This window comes from Triticum urartu, chromosome 7 (genome assembly GCF_003073215.2).
Source record: "Triticum urartu cultivar G1812 chromosome 7, Tu2.1, whole genome shotgun sequence".
Classification (NCBI taxonomy): Eukaryota; Viridiplantae; Streptophyta; class Magnoliopsida; order Poales; family Poaceae; genus Triticum; species Triticum urartu.
Genome location: NC_053028.1, coordinates 645,831,692 through 645,854,473, shown reverse-complemented (window position 1 = coordinate 645,854,473; position 22,782 = coordinate 645,831,692). Strand labels below are relative to the sequence as shown.

Genomic DNA, 22,782 nt, shown 5'->3' with positions numbered 1-22,782 from the left:
GACGGTCTTGATGTACTACCGTCGCAGGGCTTCGCCTAAGCACCGCTACAATATTATCGAGGACTATGGTGGAAGGGGGCACCGCACACGGCTAAGAATATGATCACGTGGATCAACTTGTGTCTCTAGGGGTGCCCCCTGCCCCCGTATATAAAGGAGCAAGGGTAGGAGGCCGGCCGGCCCTATAGGCGCGCCAAGGAGAAGTCCTCCTCCTAGTAGGAGTAGGACTCCTACTAGGAGGGGGAAAGAAGTGGGGAGGGAGAGGGAAAGGGGGGCGCCGCCCCCCCTCTCCTAGTCCAATTCGGACCAGGGGGGGAGGAGGCGCGCGGCCCACCTTTGGCTGCCCCTCTCTCTCTCCACTAAGGTCCATATGGCCCATTACTTCTCCCGGGGGGTTCCGGTAACCCTCCGGCTCTCCGGTTTTCTCCGAAATCACCCGGAACACTTCCGGTGTCCGAATATAGCCGTCCAATATATCAATCTTTATGTCTCGACCATTTCGAGACTCCTCGTCATGTCCGTGATCACATCCGGGACTCCGAACTAACTTCGGTACATCAAAACTCATAAACTCATAATATAACTGTCATCGAAACCTTAAGCGTGCGGACCCTACGGGTTCAAGAACAATGTAGACATCACCGAGACACGTCTCTGGTCAATAACCAATAGCGGAACCTGGATGCTCATATTGGCTCCTACATATTCTACGAAGATCTTTATCGGTCAGACCGCATAACAACATACGTCGTTCCCTTTGTCATCGGTATGTTACTTGCCCGAGATTCGATCGTCGGTATCTCAATACCTAGTTCAATCTCGTTACCGGCAAGTCTCTTTACTCGTTCTGTAATACATCATCCCGCAACTAACTCATTAGTTGCAATGCTTGCAAGGCTTAAGTGATGTGCATTACCGAGAGGGCCCAGAGATACCTCTCCGACAATCGGAGTGACAAATCCTAATCTCGAAATACGCCAACCCAACATGTACCTTTGGAGACACCTATAGAGCTCCTTTATAATCACCCAGTTACGTTGTGACGTTTGGTAGCACACAAAGTGTTCCTCTGGCAAACGGGAGTTGCATAATCTCATAGTCATAGGAACATGTATAAGTCATGAAGAAAGCAATAGCAACATACTAAACGATCGGGTGCTAAGCTAATGGAATGGGTCATGTCAATCAGATCATTCAACTAATGATGTGATCCCGTTAATCAAATAACAACTCTTTGTCCATGGTTAGGAAACATAACCATCTTTGATTAACGAGCTAGTCAAGTAGAGGCATACTAGTGACACTCTGTTTGTCTATATATTCACACATGTATTATGTTTCCGGTTAATACAATTCTAGCATGAATAATAAACTTTTATCATGATATAAGGAAATAAATAATAACTTTATTATTGCCTCTAGGGCATATTTCCTTCAGTTCACCATACACCGCAACGAGAGTCCATGTGAAGTTCCCGGCTTTGTTGTGGATATGGCTTTTAATATGATACTCCCATCCGAACTAGCCAACACATCCATCATCCCAGTATTCACGAGTAATATGCCGCTAGAACGACCCCTAGGCCGACGTCAAATCCAAGTGAAGTTTATGCCGCTCGAAATACAGTTAAGAAGACTTGCCAAGAAATCACGTGTACCCGTTTCTGATATATGGCCATTAATTTGATTAACTCACATATGGCTAAGTGTCTTTGGAGTGATAGCGAAGGAGCTCATAAGATTCATTTGGCCAATTGGCCCTCCATATGTATGAGGAAAGAATATGGGGGCTTGGGGGTCCTAAACCTCCAAGATATGAATGTGTGTTTAATAGGGTCGTGGGTTAAAAGGTATTTAGTGGGGGAAGGCTCGTTGTGGAGGAAGGTAGTGGATAGTAAATACAATACTAGGAACCCAAATATCTTATGGTGCCAAGATACCCACCCCTCCCAGTTCTGGAAAAACTTTATGTGGGCTTTGCAGGCTGTGAAGTTGGGATACAAATGGCAGATAGGAGATGGGAATAAAGTGAGGTTTTGGGAAGATATCTGGCACGGGAATGCCCCTTTAGCTACGCAGTTTTGGGACCTGTACTATATAGTCCAGGAAAAAAACAGGACAGTGGCTGAATTGTGGGATGGTAATGAACTTAAGTGTACTTTTAGAAGAAATTTTTCGGAGGAATTAATGGTCCAGTGGCTGGACTTGGTTAACATTGTTAGATTGACTCCTTTTAGTGGGGAGGAGGATTCCTTGATCTGGCAATATGAGTCTAAGGGGGTTTATTCCTCTAAATCCTTGTATGCTATTGTCAATTTCAGGGGGGTGCAGCCCATCTTCCTCCCTGCTGTTTGGAGTGTTAGAATCCCTCCAAAAGTACAAGGTTTCTTGTGGCTTTTTTCTCAGAACAAAATTATGACTTGCGATAACTTGAGAAAAAGAGGGATGGCCAAACCTTTGGAATGTCTGCATTGCAAAGAGATTGAATCGGTCTACCACCTCTTTTTTGAATGCATAGTTGCCAGAAAGTTTTGGAGCGATATTGAAATTCTGTTTCATGTTCGAATTGTGGACTTTGAGTCGCTAGCAAAACTGTGGTTGTGCAAGAAAAAACATATGCTCCTTAATGTAGTCACCTCTGCTATCCTATGGGGATTGTGGAACTTTAGAAATGCTATTGTTTTTAATAGGATCTCTTGGCTGTCAATGAAGCAGGTGATGGGGGTGGTGTCCAGGTATCTGAGGGATTGGACAAAACCACTTCCAGAACTGCAATCGGGCGCGGTGAGAACCTTTCAGGAATGGCTGTGGGCGAGTCTAAAGGCACCGTTTGCCCTGGAGCCGGACTGAACAACTGCAAGAGCTGGCTGGGACATCTATCGTGGAAGGAGGCGACTGGGAACGCTATGCATGGTGGACGTACGTCTCTGGCCTACCAGATGAAACACCCTGAAGAGGCAGACTCCATCCAGGTGGTCTTCTTAGGCATGTGATTGGTCTTTGTAAGGGAGTGGCCGCTTGCTCCAAGTGGGGATGTAAAACTGAATGAAAGTTTTTTTTAATTTTCCTTTGCTTTTGGTGGGGATGACAGTAGATGCTCTCCCGCCATCGTCCCTGTAATGTAACTTGAACACTGGCTGTTTCTGGTTTCTTCCAATGGAATGGAACCGGGGGTGTGAGCCCCTTTTCTTCGAAAAAAAACAATCCATAATGAATAAATGTTTAGCCAAGTCACCTATTCTATTGTGGAACATGCTATTCATCATTGTTGGGAGATTTAGCGTTTTGGTCCTCTTAGATGACTTCTGACCCTTTTTCGAACGTGAGACTTTGGACTTACGTCTGAATGCTGTAAGTTCATGCAATGAACTAAGCCTAGATTCATCCAAGCCCACGTCCGAAACCTCTCCCACTACATGAGTTAGGAGCTTACCATCTACTGTGGCATGCAGCGCTCCTCCTCATCTAAATGAGAGGGAATGGGTTTGTTAGAAATCAATGAAGTAACCTTTAATCAGTCATACTTCATATGGCTCTAAGCATTAGTCGAAACATAAATTTCCTTTTCATTACTACCTAGACTAACACCAACATTATTTAGGTTTGAAGCAATTGTAGTAGCCGGCATATGGTTACTTGGATGACGAGATTATACCTGTGTGGTTGAGGTTATGCACCGCTTTACGGCGCATTGCCTTGGCCAAGGAATCTTCATCCGTATCCATCCGCCCATTCTCAGCAACTGTATGCCGGTTACTACGACGAGACGGAGTCATCTCCACTGACGCATGCCGCACGTACGTGCTAACTGTCGATGAAGGGGATGAAGTTGGTGTAGAAACCCCCTCCCCAACAGCATCGATAGAAGGCTTGAGTGAAGATGTCGCAAAGGTCGGTGTAGACGGAGCAGGATCAGAGGTCGGTGTAGAGGGTGTTTTCTTGAGAGGAAAGCTCCAGCTTGGAGCAGGGGACAAGGAAGAAACGGGACGAGGGAAGCAGAGAGAACGAACAGTTTCCGTTCCCGCTAGTTTGCACTTTGGAAATCCAAGAAAAGAGTCGGTGTTTACTTCCAATCCGGACCCCAAGAATCCGGACCCCAAGAATTCTCTTCCTCGGTTCGGTTTCTGTTTCTTTCTTTTCTCCTACTCCAAGGCTGCGACGGCCCCGGCTTCCTCCTCAAGACAGCCAGCGCCTCATGACCGACCCCATATAAGTAGCCACGACCCCGCAAGCCCCTGACACCATAGCAACACGGGCAGCAACAACTTCGGACTTCACGTACGCAAGTTTTCGATAAACCGATCTTAGTTTTCGAGACCTGATGGAGGAGAACAAGGGAGCGGCGGCGGCGGTGCCGGACAAGGAGGCGGCGCAGGGGCCAGCGTCGTCGTACTTCAAGAAGACGGTGGACGAGGGCGCGAGGTTGGTGGAGCTGGCCATGGGCCAGTACCAGCAGTTCACCGAGGTGCAGGCGAAGGAGCAATGGGCGTGCATCAAGAACAAGGTCAGCTCCATGATCGGCGAGCCCATCTTCGGCCGGTCCAAGGGCGACTCCAGCAGCAGCACGCCTCCGTCCGTCGAGTCGCAGTAGATCATCATCGTCATCTGGATGGCCTATTAGTAATTTAGTCGCGTCTTGTTTCTCTCTGAGCACTTGGACAAATTTCAGCATTATCAGTCTGCAGATATCATATTTTTTTAATTTGTTTCATAAAAAAGTTTTACAGTTGTGAATCTACGTTCTAAATTTTTGAATAATACTAGTTAATTGCCCGTGCGTTGCATCGGGACCATATTTTTTCTTTTTGACTGTTAAATCTCCACCTCCCCTCTCTTTTCTCATCCAATGTATTTCCATGTTATTCAGCGCCAAACTATATAAGCCAAGCAGGGTTATACTTGTTTTTTTCACCCTTCAGCCATATACTGCCTCTCATCTACTCCCTCCGTTTCAAAATAGATGACTCAACTTTATACTAAATTTAGTATAAAGTTAGTACAAAGTTGGGTCATCTATTTTGAAATGGAGGGAGTAATTGAGTGGCAAACATAAGCCAACTCCAACTCTTTTCTTTTCTGCCTTATGCAACCGACTTCTCCAGCTTCTCCAATTCCCTGCTTCAATTAATTCAGTAATATAATTCAAAGTGTTTCAGTTGTAATTCTTGAAGGCAAAGTGTGATGGTCAAAGTTAACAATTAGTTCAGTAATATAATTCAAAGTGTTGCAGTTGTAATTCTTGAAGGAAAAGTGTGATGGTCAAAGTTAACAAAAGTGTGTGGGAGTGCATTGTATATATATTTTACAAAATATACAATGATCTCCAGATGAAGGTCCACATAGTAATAAAGCATATCTATTCCACAAATTTCATCGAAGGAGAAAAGAAAATGGAACATGTAGTTCAAATCTAAACATCTTTAGTAGGCTATACAAACAGACATGAAAGTCATGTAGCAACACAATTGTGCAACTTGATCGATTTTGACTAAAGAACGCCTTCCCGGTTACCCATCCCGATGTCCACGATCAGATCACACGCGTTCTCATCAACGGCCACCTGCTGCCACGGACTGGCACTTCCCACACCATGTCGCTCCTACATGCCATTGCCACCCCAGGGACGCCGGTGGCCACACCACACCACACCTGGACGTTACTTTCCCCACGGTCGTAGACGCAGCTACCATGAGCCATCGTGCTCCAGCAGCCTGCTAGCCCCGTCATCGTGCCGAGAATCAACTTTAAAAATTAAACCCAGTAGAAAGTGTACAAAGCACATTCTAGTTAACCCTTCAGTAGCATTTTTTTTCAAAATTCAGGCGGTGATGCCTGATAGCTCCAAATAGCACAATTGCAGCTTGTACAACATCAAAAATAGTTACAAGCAAGTAATTGAAGGTTGCACAAATAATGTCAAAAAGGCATGCACGCTTCTAGAAGAAAAGTCAAGACTGATGCATATGCCAGTTTAGTACTATAATTAGTAATCTTGTATGCAAATTAAAAAAACAGAAGTATGACATCTAACATTGTTCTCTAAACTGAATTGAAGTACTCATGAAACATAATAAGAGGGGGGGGGGGGGGGAAAAACTGATCCATGACTTTTTTTTAACTTGGAACATCTCATTCCATTAACCACTATGTTGCGCCAGATCGCCGGCAACCAAATCATGGATGAAGGTAGGTGCATCACCCGGCCAAACGGCTTGGGGCTCATACACCATCTTCAAACCATGCGTAGCTAATGCGTCCACAACATTATTACATGACCGATGGCAATAACCAACAAAAATAGAATTAAAGTGCAACATAGCCAGGGCTTTAATCTCCCTAAACAGGACACCATTGGGCGCAAGATCAAAACTCTTTGAATTGTTGACGGCTTGGACGAGCAGCTTTGCATCTGTTTCGACCATGACATTGGTCATCCCCCATTGTATGGCCTGATTCATAGCCTTGACACAGGACACTGCCTCCGCTTGTAAACTGTCTTGAACATGGTCTATCTTACCCGCTCCTGAACCCATTACTTCTCCATGTACGTCTCTTATCACAAAGCCCCAGCCTGCTCTCTTCAGATCAGCCACAAAGCTACCATCAATGTTAATCTTCAGGACATCATGTGGAGAGGGCTCCCAACATTGAGCAGGTTTGAGGTTTACCTTGGCTTTGCTTGCCCAAAAAATCGAGAAACTCGGCAGCGTCGCGTCGAGCCTGACGAACTACAACGATAATGTTCAGAGATTTCTTCTCCTGGCTTACCTTATTTCTGCTCTTCCACCAGTTCCATAGTAGGGCGATACATTTTGATTTGAGCTCTTCTGGACTGTGTTTTGATTTTCGGTTTGAGTTTTTTTTTCGCCCTAGGCCGAGATGGCCGAATTTCGGCCATTTTCAAAATTTTCGGCTGAAATTTGACCAAATTTTAACTGCAATTTGACTTAAATTTGACCAAAATTTGCCAAATTTGAGCAATTTCGGCCTAAATATACTTTTCGCCCCAGGCCGAGATGGCCGAAATTCAGCCGAAATCCACTTTTTTCGGCCGAAAATCAAAACACAGTCCAGAAGAGCTCAAATCAGACAAATCCTAGCACAATAATCTTTGAATCGGACAAATCCTAGCACTGTTGCCGGACCTCCTCAATGCCCAACTCTTGCCAAATCTTCCGCACCGGCTTGCATTTGAAGAACAAGTGTCCACCATCCTCATCAAAACGGTTACACACAGGGCATATTTGATCCAACTCCACTCCTCATCTTTTCAGATTGCATCGCAGGGGTAGGCTGTCATGTGCAAGGCGCCATAGAAACTGTTGAATGTTTATCGGACACGGAGCTCGCCAGATCGACTTCCGGTGAAGCCCCTCTGAATTATGAGGATCAGATGTGGCCGTTTCTCCCTTTTCAACCTTCTCTAGTTGGTTGGCTGTGTAGCCGCTGGCGGGGGCAGCAAGCAGCGAAGAGCAGCAGTTGCCAAAGGTGGGCTGGCCGATGAGTTGGAGATGGTGGATGCTTGGGCCTCAGTTTCATGGCTCTCTACCGGTCGCTGCCTCTAGCCATGGCTCAGGCTGCCTCTAGCCATGGCTGGTCTGATAGTTGCGGCTGCGCAATTGAGCCCCTGGTCCGCGTCCGGGAGGGCTGCAGATGAGATTGTCGGGGCAGCGTACACAGGCTTCTCATCACCTCGGTTGCAGCACCACGTCTTCTGCGGATTCAAGGGTGTCTTAGATTTGTAGACAAGAATTTTGGGACAAAGGTAATGGTTAACAGAAATCACGCTAAGCAACCAACTTTACGATCTGAACTGCTAAAAGGCAGGATTGCAGACGACGGGGAAGAGGCCACAGCAGGAACCGACATGTTTGCAAATCAAACTACCAAAGCACAAAGAACTCAGTGCCCACCACGAAGGCGGAGCACAAGGTGGAGAGTAGACTCTTTCTGAATGTTGTAATCCACCAGAGACGTGCGCCCATCCTCAAGCTGTTTGCCGGCAAAGATCAACAGCTGGTCTTCGGGGATGCCCTCCTTCACATTGTCAATCATGTCGGACGACTTGACCTCAAGAGTGATGGTCTTGCCGGTCAACGTCTTCACAAATATTTGCATGCCACCATGCAGCCTAAGAACAAGGCGGAGGCTCGACTCCTTTTGGATGTTATAATCAGCAAGAGTCCGGCAGTCCGCCCATCCTCCAGCTGCTTACCCGCGAAGATGAGACGCTGCTGATCTGGGGAATGCCCTGCTTGTCCTGTATCTTTGCCTTGACATTGTTGATCGTGTCAGAGGGCTCGACCTCAAGGGTGATGGTCTTGCCAGCTAGAGCATCTCCAACAGGCGCCGGTCGCGCCGCGCGCAAAAAACACATATACCGTGCGCGCATCGGCTGGTTTGGCGCGGCGCGCAGCGCTGGCTCCAGCGGCCACGCTAAAATGCAGCGCGCGCGTCGTTTCAGCAACGCGTGCGACCCGCCGGTGCATTGCATATGGCATTTATCAACACAAAATGATGAATATTTTCAACACAATAAAAATTTCACAAACAAGTTGATGAAGTTCATGCCCACAAGTTTAAAATCATACCCACAAGTTCATCCAACCAAGTTCAAAATGCAAATCAAGTTCAATACACAAAGGAAAGACACATCGTTCCTCGTCCTCGTCCTCATCTTCGGAAGACGATTCTTCCGCCTCCGAAGATGAATCTTCCTCCCTCTCCTCATCGTGCACCGCATCACGTGAAGCTCCGACGGTGTTGGCAAAATCTTCAACGGCATCTTCATGGGAATGTGTGCGAGGAGGCTCATCAAAAGACATTCCGCCCATGGCAGCCGGAGGTGCACCCATGCCTCCCATGAGAGAAGCAAAACTCATGCCTCCCATCGTGGCCATAGCGTCGGGGGGTGCTCCAAAGCCAGCCATGCCTCCCATTGCACCTAAACCGCCCACGGTACCTCCGAAGCCACCCATGGCGCCGAGGCCACCGCCACCCATGGCGCCGATGCCACCGCCACCCATGGCGCCGATGCCACCGCCACCCATTGCACGAACCATGGCTCTTTTTTGGATCAAGACTTCTTGTTGGGCAAGATTGACATACTCCTTTTGCGCCGCATTGAGGTTAGTTGTGTCCAAGAAGAACAAGTGCTTCTCCCATTCCAATAATCTAGTTCGCTCCTCATTGCTCACCTTCCTCTCCTCCAAAGCCACCTTCCTCTCCTCAGCCGCCACCCTCCTCTCCTCGGCCGCCAACCTCCTCTCCTCGGCCGCGGCATTTTGGGTCCTTGCCATTTTCCTCACCCTGTTGGCTTCTTTTCTTGCCTTCACAATAGCTTCCATAGCATTTTTGAGCTCATCATCTCCTTTCCTCTTCTTCTTTTGGGTTTGGTCTTTCTTGCACCCATCCGGTCGCTTTGGCTTCGAGTATGAAACTGAGTTGGGTGTAGGGCTTCTCTTGCCGTCATCACTTGATGCATCATTCTCATCATCATCATCATCCAACTTAATTGTTCGCTTCCGTTTGTCGCTCAAATGCAAATCATCCAAATCTTCACGCTTCTTCCATTTCTCATCATTCTTCAACACATCATAGCAATGAGGCAAAGTAAACACCCTTTCTTTCTTGATCTTCCCCTTCTTGGTTTTCCTCTCCTCTTCTTTAAATAAGTTTTGCGCAATGTTGAACTACATGAAAATAAAGCAAGTTAGCACCAACAACAAGCAAAACAAAGCAAGTTTAGCACCAACATGTAAGATGAAATGACACATACTCTATCGTCCTCATTTGTGCCACTTGGGTTCAACTTGTCAACCGCCTTTTGATAAGCCGCCCACCTTTGACAATCCGAGTTGATTGTCGACCACCGGGACCTAAGTGATCGGTTGGAGCGGTCAATTCCACTCACGTTGCGAGCATCAAAGTGTTCCTTCATCCGGTTCCAATAAGCATCTCTACTTTGATCGCCTCCAACGGATGGATCCCTCGACACTTGCAACCAAGTATTGCATAGTAAGATGTCATCGGTGTTGGTGTAATTGCCCGCTCTTCCTTTCGGTGCGTCGACAATGCCCTCACCCTCCTCGTCCACCTCGAACTCATGGTCTTCAAAATGCATGTCATTGGTTTGAGACCAATGCGAATTGTTGGAGCCAACACCCATCGTTGACATGTATGCATCATCATTGAGACTACAAATTTTTTTGCACAATGCAAATAAGCTATCTATATGTGACGAATGCATTCAAAAAATAACAAAAAAAATGAAAAGTTGAATTTTTTTACCTTGGAGGAATTTCTTCGAGCATGTTGTGCGCGCCGGCCGCCGGCTCAACGAGTGAGCTTGCCGGCGCTTCGGCAGCGGCCGCGCCCGTCGCACGCCCCGCAAGCTTCTTCCTCTTCGCCTTGGAGGTGCCGGAGCCGTCCGCCGCCTTATTTTTCTTCGCCGATGTCTTGCCCTTCTTTGGCCGCGCCGCATTGGGGAGCTTTGAGGAGGAGGCGGCGGCTCAGGCCGGCGCCGGCGCGACGCCACCCGCCGCCGAGGTCATCCGCGGCGGCATGAAGAGGCCGCGCGTGAGGCCGCTCATCGGAGGAGCTCCGGCGAGGCCAACGCCACCCGGGTTAGGGTTTGTGGCGGCGGCGGCGGCGGTGAGGGGGTCGCGGCTATAGGACGGGATGAGCGGGGTGCCGGCGCGTGCGTCCATGGGTGTGGGTCGCCGGCGCCGGCGCGCGCGGGGCTTTGGAGGGGGAGAAGAAGAGCGCGCAGCGCGAGCGTCGAGTGTGCCGCGCGCGGAAGCGGGCGCCGCAAATACACCGCGTGATGAACCACATCCACGCGCGCACGGTTATTGCGCACCCGCTGGAGCGATCCGCCAGATTGCGCGCGCGCTAAAACGGGGTATTTTGTGGCGCGGCGCCTGTTTAGCGCGCCTGTTGGAGATGCTCTTAGGGTCTTGACAAAGACCCAAAGCAAATAAGGATCAGTGGAGAACTGAGATGAGAGGCTATACGATATGACGACATGGTACTTTGGGTCAAGGAAGATCTTGTTCATCTGAATTCAAAGAAGATCTCAGTTTCTTTTCTTCGATAATTTGTGGCCCACTGAACCTGCTGAGTTTTCTTGTGTCAGTCCCCTCAGTTTTGTTAGTTGGCTAGATAGGCTGATTAGTAGGGCAACCTGGAATGACGAATTAAATTACTATTGCCATGAGGATCTATGAAGATCATCTGATTAATGATGAGCTTAGCAGAAGTCTCATGCATTCTCCAAATCCCACGGGAAACAGTATCTATCTACCACCTCTTATTTTTCGTATTTTCCCTTGAGTGGCATTGGGTATAACAGATGGTTCTTCCAGTGCATGTCCTGTTAAACAACCATCAGGTAGTGGCATCTTATACTGAACTCAACAAATCCAAGCTCTGCGTGCTGTTTTCTCCGATGAATCAAGGATGCTATTGGAACCTATTGCTTCAGGTCTGGAAATCTCACATGTTATTTTTTCAACAAAATGAAATCTCCTGTGTTATCTTACCATTCTAAAATGTACCATATCTCAACACCATTTTTACTGTTTGACAGGATAACCAGAAAAGTGGCTTGAATTTGCCTGATTTGCAGGATAACCTTTGAATCTGTCTGCCATTTACAAGTCTAACGTTACAACGACGCATCGCCGTGGATGCTGAATGAATCCTACCTAGCATAGGAGTGCAGCGTCCCAGACTCATCTGCATCTAGTCTGAAAAAAATCATAAAAATATTAAAAAAAAACTTGCATCATAGAAAATTTAGTGCATTACGTACGCTCCAATTTTCAAATCATTTGGACATCTGAGCAGCTCTCCGCAAAAAAGACAAATCGGGTCAGAACATTGCATGAAGACCCCGAATTTGTCTTTTTTGCCGAGAGCTGCTCAGATATCCAAATGTTTTGAAAATTGGAGCAGACCTCACGCATCAAATTATCTATCATGCAAAAAAATGGAATTTTTTGAATTTTTCAGTATTTGTTTTGATTTTTTTCGTCACCGCGGGTGCAGATGAGCCTGGTCTCAGAAGCGGATTTTCAATAGATATATCTTGTGTGGACTAATGCATGCAGATTTGTGTTAGGTAGCGTATGTACATGTTGCTCGGTCGGTGTAATGTACATCATGGTTTGAACTAGATGGTGGGATGACCCGCAGCGGCTGATTGGACTGAGCGGCGTCTCAGCACTCGATGGATACTGCTGACTGATTCAAAGGTTTGGTTTTTCTATAGGTGATGAACACCCACTGATTCGAGGGACGACATGTAAAAAGTCTGGATATACACTGTACTGCATGAAGTTATCTGCATTCTGAACATGCATATACTGCAGGGGAAATCTGCACTCTTCTGAATATCCCTCAAAACAACCGATTGTTGATTCAGACCAACAGCACTCGAATTTAGATAATTATACTCCCTCTCTATTAAAATATAATACGTTTTTTGACACTATCATACTGTCAAAAAGCATCTTTTTATTTTGATAGAGGAAGTAACCTGTATAAACTAAGATATTCTGAAGTACTACCTCCGTCCCAAATTTTTCATCCCCCTCAATGTTACGGTCTGAACATCTATGAATCACAGAACCAGCACAAAGCAACCGTAATCACAGGATAACGAGAATCAGCTTATCAAGGAATAAGAAGATTCAGGATCACTTATATTTCATAACAGATATTAAGCTGCTTAAAGGAAGCACCAATTGTTCTCACAAATGGCACAGGACTACAAAGCTTTAAGTAAAAGCACACATAATGACTCGGATACCAGCAAGACGGCACCAGGCGAACTCAAATCAAACTTCCAGGAGTGCGAAGAACTCACTGGCCACCACGAAGGCGAAGCACCAGGTGGAGAGTAGACTCCTTCTGAATGTTGTAATCCGCCAGAGTGCGACCATCCTTGAGCTGCTTACCAGCAAAGATCAGGCGCTGCTGGTCGGGGAGATGCCCTCCTTGTCCTGGATCTTTGCCTTCACGTTGTCGATGGTGTCTGAAGATTCCACCTCCAGGGTGATGGTCTTGCTAGTCAAGGTCTTGACAAAGATCTGCATACCACCACGGAGACGGAGAACCAAGTGGAGGGTGGACTCTTTCTGAATGTTGTAATCAGCAAGAGTGTGTCCATCCTCAAGTTGCTTGCCGGCAAATATCAACCGCTGCTGGTCTGGGGGGATGCCCTCCTTGTCTTGGATCTTCACTTTGACATTGTCAATCGTATCGGAAGACTCAACCTCGAGGGTGATGGTCTTGTCGGTGAGGGTCTTCACAAAGATTTGCATGCCACCCCTGAGCCTGAGCACCAAATGGAGGGTGGATTCCTTCTGGATATTGTAATCAGCAAGTGTTCGCCCGTCCTCGAGCTGCTTGCCAGCAAAGATGAGCCGCTGCTGATCTGGTGGGATTCCCTCCTTATCTTGTATCTTTTCCTTGACATTGTCGATCGTGTCAGATGACTCAACCTCAAGTGTGATGGTCTTGCCAGTGAGGATCTTCATAAAGATCTGCATCTGCAAACAAAAGAGGAAATAAGTAGCCTAGTTAGAGATGTATATGAACAGATAAACAAATTGATGAAACAAAGACTCTAATAATCTAAATTTGGTAATAGATATGCATATTGAGCAACTTGAAACCAAGCATGCTAAATCACCAAGTTAAAAGTGTGAAACAAGATGAACAAAGCAACAAAACACTGCAATCTTATAAATTTTAGATAGAAAGTAAATCTGATAAATAACAACCTCAGAGTTGGGTCGAGATTAGACATGGGATAAGTCATTTTATTTTCAATCCTCTGTTTGATGCGTGATAGGAGTTATGTGTGGGAATTTGAGAAGAAATTATACTTCCTTGTTTGGTTCATGAGAATTGACATGGGACTAGACAAGAAAAGTTAGGATGAACGGTTAAGATTGACTCACTTAAACAATTCCCTTCCAACTCCCACCCTCTCCCCTGTTAATAAAATGGTGGGAGTTGAAGTCTTAAGTCTCATGCCTCTTCCCTTGTGAATTCCCAATCCCTCCAATCAAATAATAGATTTTAAATCTCATACCCCTTCAATTCCATTCTCTGGCTCTAATTACCCCAAACAAACACACTGTATGGGAAAGGAGACCGGCTCGGTTACGTCACGGTCACGGCTCAGCTCACGCGCCAGCCGAACAGTGACCGTGACCGTGGCAGACAGACACGCTTGTTTCCATCTGGCTGTATAATGTGCCGGTCTACTACGTCATAAGGCAGCCCAAGCCACGTGACCAGTACACTGAACCGTTGATCATCATGACAGACCCGGACCACGGAGGCAAAGAAAGTTCATTGTTTTTCCGATAGTCTGTCAAGTGCATCAGCGACAATTTATTTATTTATAAAAAATATAAATTTTGAAAAAAAACATGAACAGTACGTGATGCTGACAATGTGTAACATCACATCCCAATACAGGCACACTGAAAGTGAACGACGGCCACACTACAGACGGGAAGTCGCAGATTTACATTCTCACGCAGGGAGGACAGGAGCCGGTGGCTCACCACGGCTTTTGCAAGGAAGGCGCCAACCTAGGGAACCCAAAGGAACTGCTAGGCGGCGGGGCGGCGGGCGAGAACGTGAGCAGGAAGACGCCGAGGAGCAGCAGCGTGAAGCCGAGGAAGACGTGTATGGGGTTCGCGGCCGGGTTGACGAAGGAGCAGGCTATAGCGACTAGACCTCAAACAGTCTGATCTCTATGCATAGTGTCATCCCTGGATCGGTAATGCTGATACACACATTACTCGAAAGATTTATAACAGAGTAGCAATCACACACTTATTACATCGAATGTCTCAAAAGAGAACTTATTACAATAAATATGGCTTAAGGCCATCTAATACGATAACAGCGGAAGGCTTGGAAGATAAAGTGAGTTCATCAACTCCAACGGCATCACTGAGTGAAAGACCACGACCTAGGGCTCCTTACTCGTCGTCTGAAAAGTCTGCAACATGATACGTTGCGGCATCACTGAGTGAAAGACCACGACCTAGGGCTCCTTACTCGTCGTCTGAAAAGTCTGCAACATGATATGTTGCAGCCCGAAAACGGGTCAGCACATGGTATATGCTGGCAATGTAACACAAGAGAGTAACGAACAGAATAATGTTATCACTGCATGCATATATGGCTGGTGGAGGCTATAAGGTTAAATGTTTTGCGAAAAACCAATTTTCCCTACTGCAAAGAAATAAATTTTATTTAACTATCATGGTGGTTAGTAAACATTGAGAAGGTTCACCCAACTCAATCCAATTAAAAGTAATCATCATTAAACCCAATCAAATTATATTAAGATTGATAAGATCCACATGATAATCCAAGAACCAGATACTCAAGATGTCCATAACCGGGGACACGACTAACCATGATTAGTTTGTACACTCTGGAGAGGTTTGTGCACTTTTTCCCACAAGACTCGATCTCCTCCGTTGGAATTCTCGCACTACATAATGTTTGACAAACGGATGACCGAGACACAGTATTTCCGAAGAGGCCCCCTTAACCGATAGATAGGCCAGTACACCTACAATCCCCTACATCTTCTAGCCCACCATGGAAAGGTTTCCCACAACTTACTCAACTATGCCAGAGTCCATAATGGCATGTGGCTGCACACGGAAGTTTCCAATATGGAAAATCTTATGATCCCTTTGAGTCTGGGTGGCGGTCCATAGGAGAATCACACGGTACCCTGGGATTTCCAAAAGTACAGGCAATCACTGGGTTCCCCAGGTGCCTCAATCCACCCAGATGTGTATTAAAGTTGCCACCTTAAGTTAACCATTAATTTAACAATCTCACATCTGTCATGAATACACTCAAACCTAATCCACGTCTATGAGCATAGCATAGCAATATAAGCAACGTAGAAGTAACTCCCAAGATTTGAATATAACAGGGCAATAGGTTCTACCTCATCAACTACTTCCCGTCCCACATGTTAATCACATCCTAATCATGCAATGTTTGAGGATTGGAACTAATGCATAAAAACTGGGTATGGAAGGAGTATGATCAATGTGTTACTTGCCTTGCTGATGATCCGCGAAACCTAGAGACTCGATGTAGCACGCTTCGCACTCCGGGTACTCTATCGCAATCAAACAAGCATACAATAAGCAATCAAGCAAAAGCACAGATAAACTCAAATAGGAGATCTAACCAGAAAGTTCAACTTAAGAACTCTGGTTTGTAAAAAGAATCAAATCAAACGAAGCAACAAAACTTAAACGGCGAGGGAAACAAGCTTCGTTTACTAATCTGGACTAAAGTCAAATTTTACAATAGCAAAAACTTGTTTAAGTTGGTTAAACGGAAAGAGGGTTTCGAGATAAAACTCTAGGCGCTTGAATTGCCTGATTCCGATAAACGAGCGAAAAGTTATACTAGAACGAAATCGGATCAGAAATCGCGATCGAAAATAATCGCGGAAAATCCGAGAAAAAGAAAAACTGACGAACAGTCTAATGAACAAACGTTCGCTGTCTGCGGCTAAACGGTGAAAACCGTTCGTAAAAACGAACGTACGGACGAACATCCGCTAAATAAATAAGCCAAAAAAACCGATCTAAATAAATAAATAAACCGCGGATCTAAAAAAATAAACCGTACGGTTTTCCAAAGAAAACCGGCGGCGGCTACCTCCGGCACGTCCGGCGAGGGCGGCGGGTCGACAGCGGGACGGCGCGGCGGCGTGTGGCGCGGGCGGCGGCGGCGCGGCTTAGGGTTAGGGTTTGGGTGGCGGGGCTGGTGGGCTGCGGGGGTGCGGCTTATAAAGGGGGCCGGTCCCAAGAGTCCTGGCCGAAACGGCCCTAAGTCGGTTTGACCTTTTTTTAAATAATTTTGACGCACAGAAAAAGAAAGAAAATAAATACTAAACATACTCAAAAAATCCCGAAATAAATTTTCCTCGTCCTCTAAACGTAAGCCGGACAAGGTGAACATTTATTTTGGCCTAAAATGCAATTTTGAAAAACACATATTTTTCCTAATTCAAATAAAATAACGATAAAACTCAGCATAAAAATCTTATTTGATTTTAAAATTAAATCTCTGATATTTCTTTATTTTGAGGAAGTCATTTTATACTCTCTCTCTTTTATTTTTAATAAAAGAAATATTTTAGAGAAAAATAATTAAAATCAAACGATACTCTTTTCAAAATTCAAGAAAAACTCAAATATGAAAACAACGAAATCCCCAACTCTCTCCGTGGGTCGTTGAGTTGCGTAGAATTTCTAGGATCAACCAAAATGCAATAAAATATGATATACAATGATGATCTAATGCATGACATTCCAAATTGAAAATTTGGGATGTTACAAACCTACCCCCTTAAGATGAATCTCGCCCTCGAGATTCGGGTTGGCTAAAAAATAGGTGAGAGTGATCCTTCCGTAAGTCTTCCTCTCGTTCCCAAGTGGCTTCAACCTCGGTATGGTGACTCCACTGAACCTTGCAAAACTTGATAACCTTGTTGCGCGTAACTCGGCTGGCAAAGTCGAGTATCTCAACTGGTTTCTCCTCATATGTCAAATCACTATCCAACCGTATCGATTCTAGCGGCACTGTATCTCTCAGAGGAATTTCAGCCATCTCCGCGTGGCACTTCTTCAACTGAGAAACGTGGAACACATCGTGAACTCCAAACAATCCTTCGGGTAATTCAAACTTGTAAGCAACTTCTCCCATACGTTCCAAAACTCTGTATGGTCCCACAAAACGTGGTGCTAACTTTCCCTTAACTCCAAAGTGCTTCACTCCTCGGAGTGGTGATACTCGAAGATACACTCTGTCTCTGACTTCGTAGACTGTCTCCTTGCGTTTCGAATCCGCATAACTCTTCTGCCTGGATTGGGCTACCTTGAGTCTATCACGAATCAGCTTAACCTTCTCTTCAGACTCTTTAATCAAATCTGGTCCAAACAACTGTCGGTCTCCAACTTCGTCCCATAATAATGGTGTTCTGCACCCCCTTCCGTATCGTGCTTCGAAAGGGGCCATCTTCAAACTGGCTTGATAATTGTTGTTATAAGAGAACTCTGCATAAGGCAAATTATCGTCCCAACTAGATCCATAGTCTAGCGCACAAGCTCTCAACATGTCCTCCAGACTCTGATTTACTCTTTCAGTCTGTCCATCTTTTTGCGGGTGAAAAGCTGTACTGAACTCTAGTCTAGTTTCCAAAGTTTCATGCAACTGATTCCAAAACTTTGAAGTAAACTGGGTTCCTCTATCTGATACAATGTTCCTCGGAACTCCATGCAGACAGATGATCCTGGTCATATATATCTTTGCCAACTTAGCACTGGTGTAAGTGGTCTTTACTGGTATGAAATGAGCTACTTTCGTCAATCGATCGACTACAACCCATATCGAGTCATAGCCTGAACGAGTCCTGGGCAATCCCGTGATAAAATCCATGCCTAGTTTATCCCACTTCCATTCGGGTATAGGCAATGGCTGTAGCAAACATGCTGGCTTCTGATGCTCTGCCTTCACTCTCTGACATACATCACAAACTGCTACGTACTCCACAATATCCTTCTTCATACCAGTCCACCAGAAACTGTCCTTCAAATCCAGATACATCTTGGTATTTCCTGGGTGAATCGAATATGGCGAATCATGGGCTTCTTGCAGAATCAACTTCCTGATCTCCTGATCATTTGGCACATATACGCGGTCCTCAAACCATAAAGTGTCGTGCTCATCCTCACAAAATCCCTTGGCTTTTCCTTTGCTCATCCTTTCCTTTATCGCGAGAATCTCCTTCTCCGTCTTCTGAGCTTCTCTGATCTTATCCATCAAGGTAGACTGAATCTCCAATGCTGCTACATAGCCTCTCAGAACTATCTCCAAACATAGCTTGCGAAGGTCTTCTGCTAACTCCTTGGGTAATTCTTCGGTCATGAGGGTATTTACATGACTCTTACGGCTCAACGCATCGGCTACTATGTTAGCCTTTCCTGGATGATAATGCAATCTCATATTATAATCCTTAATGAGTTCTAACCATCTCCTCTGCCTGAGATTTAACTCCTTCTGCGTGAAGATATACTTCAAACTCTTGTGATCCGTGTATACCTCACAATGGTTTCGATGAGAAAATGTCTCCATGTCTTCAACGCATGCACTACGGCTGCTAACTCCAAATCGTGCATAGCATAGTTTAACTCATGGGGTTTAAGCTGTCGTGAGGCATATGAAACAACTCTTCCCTCCTGCATAAGTACGGCTCCAAGTCCCCGATGAGAAGCGTCGCAATACACTTCATAATCTTTGCGTTGATCTGGTAGAATCAACACTGGTGATGTAACCAAGCGTCTCTTCAACTCCTGAAAACTGGCCTCACATTTCTCAGTCCAATTGAACTTGGTGTCCTTCTTTAACAACTCTGTCATGGGCTTTGCAATCTTTGAGAAATTCTCAATGAACCTCCGGTAGTATCCTGCGAGTCCAAGAAAACTCCGGATCTCTCCAACTGTCGTGGGTGATTCCCAATTTGTCACGGTGACAACCTTAGTGGGGTCTACTGCTATTCCTTCTCCGGATATAACATGTCCAAGAAATCCAACTTCCTTCAGCCAAAACTCACACTTGCTGAACTTGGCATATAACTGATGTTCCCTGAGCTTGCCAAGTACCAAACGCAAATGTTCTTTATGTTCTTCTTCATTCTTCGAGTAGACCAGAATATCATCAATGGACACTACAATGAACTTATCCAAAAACTCCATAAACACCTTGTTCATCATGTTCATAAAATAAGCAGGTGCGTTAGTCAAGCTAAATGACATAACGGTATACTCATATAGCCCGTACCTTGTGGTAAAAGCTGTCTTAGGTATTTCCTGCTCTCGAATTTTCAACTGGTGATACCCTGATCGGAAATCGATCTTGGAAAGCACTTTAGCTCCTTGCAACTGGTCAAACAAATCATTGATCATCGGCAGTGGGTACTTGTTCTTGCTCGTTACTTCATTCAATCCATGATAATCAACAACCATTCTTAACGATCCATCCTTCTTCTCCACTAGAAGTACTGGTGATCCCCAAGGTGACAAACTTGGGAGAATGTATCCCTTATCCAGTAACTCCTTAATCTGTTTCTTAATTTCCTCTAAATCCTGTGTGGGCATCCTGTACGGTCTCTTTGATATTGACCCAATGCCTGGCAAAAACTCTATCAAAAACTCTATGTCTCTATCCGGTGGCATGCCTGGCAACTCTTCTAGAAATACATCTAGAAAATCCTTTACCACTGGTACTTCCACCTGTACAACTCATGATGAGGAATTTACTTGAGTCCTATTCGGCACATGCCGGGATACATACTTGATCCTTCTTCCCTCTGGGGTGGTGAGTAAAATGGTCTTACTGGCGCAATCGATGTTGCTCCATACATCGATAGCCAATCCATACCCAGAATCACATCCAAACCTTGCGATTCCAAAATTATCAGATCAGAGGGGAAAACATGCCTACCTATGGCCAATGGCATCTGAAAACATCCATGGTTTGCCATATACTCTGCTCCGGGTGAGCTTACTAACATAGGTGTCTTAAGAACTCTAGTGGGTAGGTTATACTTATCCACAAATCCCCTTGATATATATGAATGATATGCACCAGCATCAAAAAGAACGACTGCAATAAATGAATTAACCAAAAACTTACCAGTTACTGCATCTGGTTGGGCTTCAATCTCCTCCATGTTAACGTGGTTCACTTGTCCCCTGTTGAAAGGGTTGGGCTTCTTCCCAGAGCTTCCATTGTCATTTCCATTCTTAGCTTCAGGACATTCATTGGCGTAATGTCCGGTCTTCTGGCACTTGTAGCAAGTAACGTGGCTTAGATCCTTCTTGGCGGGTGTTGCCGGGTTGGAACGGTTCTGTCCGCTACTTCCTCCATTACCATTTCCGTTCTTGGGGTCACTGTGATTATGCGAACTTCCTCCATTATGATTGTGGCCTCCATGGTTATGAACAAGTCCTCCTGAGTTCGGGGTGAAACGGGGTCTCTACTGAGCTCCAGAATTATACTTCCCCTTTCCATACTTTCTCTTGCGGCTGTCAATCTGCTGCTGCTTCCCTTCAAGCATGAGAGCTCTATCCACCAACTCCTGGTAATTATTGAAATTTGCTACCATCAACTGCATGCTCAGCTCATCATTCAACCCTTCCAGAAACTTCTCCTTCTTAGCAGCATCTGTAGCAACGTCATCTGGGGCATAACGTGCTAGCTTACTGAATTCATCCACATACTGGCCAACAGTGCGTCCTCCTTGGCGTAAGTTGCAAAAATCACGCTTCTTCATGGCCATAGCTCCTGCTGATACATGGGCAGTACGGAAATCTTGCTGGAACTGATCCCATGTGATAGTGGCTATAGGATAGGTGATAGTGTAATTCTCCCACCATGAGGCTGCTGGTCCATCCAATTGGTGTGCGGCAAAAGGCACCCTCTCAGCATCTGCGCATCCTGCAGTGGTTAACTCCCTTCCAATCTTGCGGAGACAATCATCTACCACTATCGGCTCGGTGCTACTGGAAAACACCGGCGGCTGCAACCTCAGAAAATGGGCTAAGTTGTCAACTAGTGGTGGTGGTGGTGGGTTGTTGTTGTTGTTGTTGTTGCCTTGGTTCTGAACTAACAACTGCATCGGGGTATTGTGCTACTGGATCAACTGAGTGAGCTCCGGTGGAAAGGTAAATCTGGGGTCACGTCTCGGAGGCATCTGAGGGTTTAGAGGGAAGAGAATAGAATAGAATGAGGTCTAGTGAGAAAACACTACGCATATGCACATGAGACAAACACAATCATATCACTCAATCAATCAAGCAAGGGCATACAATCGGTCTAGAACTATCATTACAAAGTGCTTGGACTATACTATTTATATGGTAGACTACTACTGTTTTGGTGGTCAACTACAAATATTGATCGGTCGAAGACTCCATGATATCTGCTCCAGCTTCGTCTTCATAATCATCATCACTATCGTCGGGGTCCGAGTCGGTGTCGTCGATGATGATGTAGTCCTCAGGATGGATCTCCTTGGGTTCATCGTCTTCTCCTCCTGGTGCGGGGTCTCCCATGAATACTCCTAGCTTACTTTCCAGATCATCATTCTTCTCCACTAGTACGACGATTTCCTCCTCATAATCTTCGCGAGTTGCCTTGAGTTCTTCCTCAAGCTCTGTGATCCTGGTCGTCTCCTTCTTCAGATCTATCATTCTTGCGCACATATGGTTCTCCTGGCGACGAATGTGCTGGTTTAACTTCTGGATGAAAGCTGTAATTGACCTATCCTTCCTGGTACTGATCATTTCCCATTGCTCATCTCGGCACCCACAAATCTGGTAGATAGTATCTTGAGATTCTTGTGGTAAACTTCTCCAATGCGTCCCATGGTGATGTGAGCTGCCATACTCTTTCCTAGATTCCAGGTTGGTGCATCGAAAGAAAACTCTATGGGCTCAGTGACTGGCGTGAATGTCCTTCCTGGAACTTGAACTTGAATCATCCAGCGCTCCTCTTCTGGTAAAGTGGCATTGTAGGTCCCGGTGAAGCTTGGTACTACAATGTTCAGGTACCTAGTGACTTCCTTCAAGTGGCGTCCAAAAGGGGTGTCTTCATCCGGTTGCATGAACTTTATCCTTGCATCTGCCATCCTAAAGAGTAGAAAAGGGA

The 22,782-nt window shown here is 45.7% G+C and overlaps 1 pseudogene; it reads right to left on the bottom strand.

Annotated features, from left to right (window-relative positions):
* Positions 1–7,902: 7,902 nt before the first annotated feature.
* LOC125525393 overlaps positions 7,903–22,782 on the bottom strand; it is a 98,422-nt pseudogene continuing 83,542 nt past the window's right edge.